Source organism: Psammomys obesus, unplaced genomic scaffold, assembly GCF_907164565.1.
Source record: "Psammomys obesus unplaced genomic scaffold, mPsaObe1.curated_primary_1811, whole genome shotgun sequence".
NCBI lineage: Eukaryota > Metazoa > Chordata > Mammalia > Rodentia > Muridae > Psammomys > Psammomys obesus.
Window position 1 is genome coordinate 2,869,868 of NW_026592118.1, and position 3,929 is coordinate 2,873,796.

At 38.2% G+C, this 3,929-nt stretch overlaps 1 protein-coding gene across 3 annotated transcripts in view; it reads left to right on the plus strand.

Moving 5' to 3' along the window:
* The window catches only part of Ccser1 (coiled-coil serine rich protein 1), a 1,161,699-nt gene that overhangs the window by 477,247 nt on the left and 680,523 nt on the right, over window positions 1-3,929 (plus strand). The gene's annotated exons all lie outside the window — the stretch shown is intronic.

The following is a 3,929-nucleotide window of genomic DNA, read 5'->3' on the forward strand; positions in this document are numbered from 1 at the left end:
TTATTTTTGCTCTTTTCTGTTCTATTATTTTCTAAGAGAGATGCAGGAGAGAATGCTGGGAAATGCTTGAGACATGTTGTAAGCATCCTTGTAAGCTACTGAACTATAATACCCTAAAGAACACCTCAGCTTCTCAATGAACCCATGATAATGCAAGGAAAGACTGACATGGTAGAAGCTCAAGAAGAGGTTTGCTTTCCTGCATTTGCAAGTTACATGCATTCAGGAATTCTTAGTCTTAGAACTGATGTAGTTCTAGGAAGTAGGTATAGGTTAACTACCCTGACTTATTCAGAAGTGGAGAGGCAAGGCAAGAGAGGATTAACTTCATTCCATCCAGGTAACTAAGTTTGATGAAGAAAGATGTAGGCAAGAGAGGGCAGGTATTCTGAGTCCGTAGACATTATTGAAATGATACTCTAAAAATGATGAACTCTTGAGCCCCATACAAGGTTCCTGACTGAAGGAACCCTCATCATTTACCCTATTCACATACTTTGCCAAGGTAATCTAGATACACTGAAGAACTGATGGTTTGGGTTTGTGTTCTTCAGGAGGCCATGCACTCAGGTAATCCAGACAGGAAAAGGTGTCCATTTGCATTGTGCACTGTGCTGCGTCATCATCAGATATGATCGATAAGTCTGTTTTTTTTTTAATAATACAGGCTTAAGTGGAAAATTTTGTATAATGGATTTTTTTGTGAACTATTTTTCTAAAAAAAAAAAATAGTGCTGTAATGCAGCCTCAAATATTGATCTTCTGTAAACTCAAATGGACTTATACCCTGTGGACTGAATGGGGAACCATCTCTTATTTGGCTGAAAGTTAAGCGTGAAAGATGTTTTCCTTCAAAAAATATAAAATGAGTTCAAGTGTTTGGGCTCCTTCTGAGGCCAAAACAGTGTGGTGTTTGGTACAGCCTTGTATTTCTTAGACACACACCTTTATTTGATTATATAGTCCAGGCTGATGCTATTACTGAAAATTACAAAATCTGCTTTTTTTTTTTTTTTTTATAAAGTTGTTGTCTCTGGATACAAAGTCTTATTTTTGTTATTGAAATATTTCCTTTTATTTCAGCTATTTTGATAACCTCTATGGGTGTCTTGAGTGAGTCACTTATCTTTTCTATTTCAATTTACTCATGAAATACACTAACAATGATTGTGATGTACCATATAAAAATAAAATCATTTGAAAAGAATGATGAAAATCAAAACCAGCTGTTAAACTGCATTCAGAATAATAGAAAGTATAAAAGGTTTCCACTACGGAATACCCTCCAAAGTTGTCTTAGTACTATGGAGGGCAGTAGAATCATTTCCTACAAAGCATTTCCTGAGTGCTCAGGGATGGTGGTGTTGATTATACAGCACATCTCCTGTGCTGTCCTCATTGAATTGTTAATTTGAATAGCACCAGGAGGCAGCTGTTGGCATCGTTGATGGAATATATTTGTGTATGAAATATTTTCCCTTAAAGGAATTTCTGTACCTAACAAAGGGGAATCAAAAGAGCAGTTTAACTTCAAATGGTATCCTAACTTTTCAGCTAGCACACCAAGGGCACATCAGAGAGAAGATTTCACACCAAGTCATCCTTTCACTTGACTGTTATTAAATCCTTACTTGTAAACATTAGTGGATGATGTAGCTTCCAGTGTATAACAACTTTTGGTAATGGAGCACATGCACATACATACATACATACACGCACATGTACATACAGACAGACATATGAGTGGCTGATGAAGTTCTAGTGGACACTTTGAGTCCAAAGCAAGGAAAGTGACTATGAGAGTTTAAGAATGCTCTTCAAATGCAAGCATGCAGGTCAAGTTAGTGGCTTCTGGTGATGGATTAACAACTTGTAAGCCGTAACTTCTGCCCTTGAAACAAGAAAAAAGTTGAACTAACTGGGAATCCAGCCTTTTGTTTGAGGCTATGAGAGGCATGAGGCAACAGATGAGACTATCAGTGACAGTCTGGAGATGAGTAACACCAGAAAGACCTGAACTGTGTACAGAGCCACTGGAGCCATAAACTGGAACTTTGGACTTGGATGCTGTGTGGATACTACTAAGGTTAATGGGTTGTTGGAGGCTGAGGAAAAACTATTTTGAGAGGAGAAGTGCCTAGAAGTACATTTTTGGGGAAGCTCAGATTTCCTGTGCACCTTACATGTAGGAATTACATAGAGTTCTCTTGGTAACAAGCATGAAAACAGTGACCACTTGAGATCTATATGCCCAGAACATTCCCCTTATAGAGGCCTGCTTTGCAGCAGAAACGAGTTCACCATACAAGTCCTGTTTGTCTTAGGAGAAGGGACACTTTTCTGATTTCATTTCTGCCTACCCTTCCTCCTCCACTGAGAGGGCAGGTGGAAACAAGACTGACAATGTTTTGTGCTACCTTAGTCGATGAAGACACTGACAAGAAGAGCACAGACCCTCTAAAAGCCTATGATTTATTCACAAGGTTTCAATTACCCTTCACAAGTCTTTATTGTCCCACAAACAGGACCTCAGGGAAAAGAGATGCATGACACAGACTCTTAGAAAAATCAAGCATGGATGCTATAATAGGTTTCCAGAAGTAACATATCTAGAACTCTAATGACAAAAAAAAAATACAATGGAAAAAGAAAAGTACACATTATATGACATAATCAAAAAGAAATGTTAGAAATTAACTGCTGTCACTGAAACTACGGGTGAAACTTATGAGCTGGGTAGAAGGACTGATAAATTCGAAGATGTATCTATAGAGATCTTTCTATTGAAATACAAGAGGAAAAATACAAAAAAGGCAACAAAAAATACAGATTCTGGGATAACTTCAAAGAGCACAGCAAAAGCATAAGTTGAAACCATATAGAGACATCTGAGAATGTGGCAGGAAAAAAAGATTGATGTCATATTGACTAAACATTTCCCCAAATTAATGACAGACAAGACACAGATGCAGAAGTAGAGAGAATTCCAAGTCTGTTACCTACATACAAGTCTACTCTGGAACTTAAGCATATTACTTTAAAAATGCAGCAGACCAAAGACAAAAAGAAAATCCTGAAAGAAATCAAAGGAAGAAAAATGTGGTACCTATAGAGAAGCAAAGACAAGCAGACTTTCCCAGGATCATCACCTTCTTGACAAGGTCGGGACGTGGTGTTGGCTGAGTACAGACTGCAGAAAAGCATTTAGCTGTTTAAAGTCTGTCTGAAGCATGGATCCAGGGTCGCTCCCGGGAAAGCGGTCACAAATTTGGCATGGGGTTTTCCCAAGTGGAAGGAATCAATAAAAAAATATTATTCAAGTGTTAATTTATAGATAGTTACTGTGCAAGAACTTGCTGAAGTGAAAATTTGAAGGAGAGGTGGGAGAGGGCTTGGGATAGAAGCCTGGAAAATATGAACCTTATCAAAACAGTGAAAAGACAGCAAAATGTCAACAAGTGAGAAAGATAGGAACCTGGGAGTGAGAAATTATTTTAAGGACTCTTTGTAAAGTAGAATCAACAGCAGAGATTGAGCTAAGGACTAAAAATAAATTTCTAATTAACACTGATGAAATTTCAATTAAGTGACTAGTCAGGAAACCAGCTTTCAGAGACAAGAGGATTAAACAATTATCTGTTATCAAATTGTTCCACTAAATGGTAAATGAGGACATGGATCCTATAAATGTAGATCATCTTTTAAAAATCTCATTATGGAGACAGGAAGGATAACCCAGTATTATTTCCCATCACACTCGTGTACACTTCGCTCACAATCACCGGGACTCTCACGCCAGTGCTTCCGATGCCCTCTTCTGGTGTCTCTGAACAACTACGTGCTGGTAGACAGACCTAAGTATGTGCACACATAAAACTGTCGTCCTTCCTTCCTTCCTTCCTTCCTTCCTTCCTTCCTTCCTTCCTTCC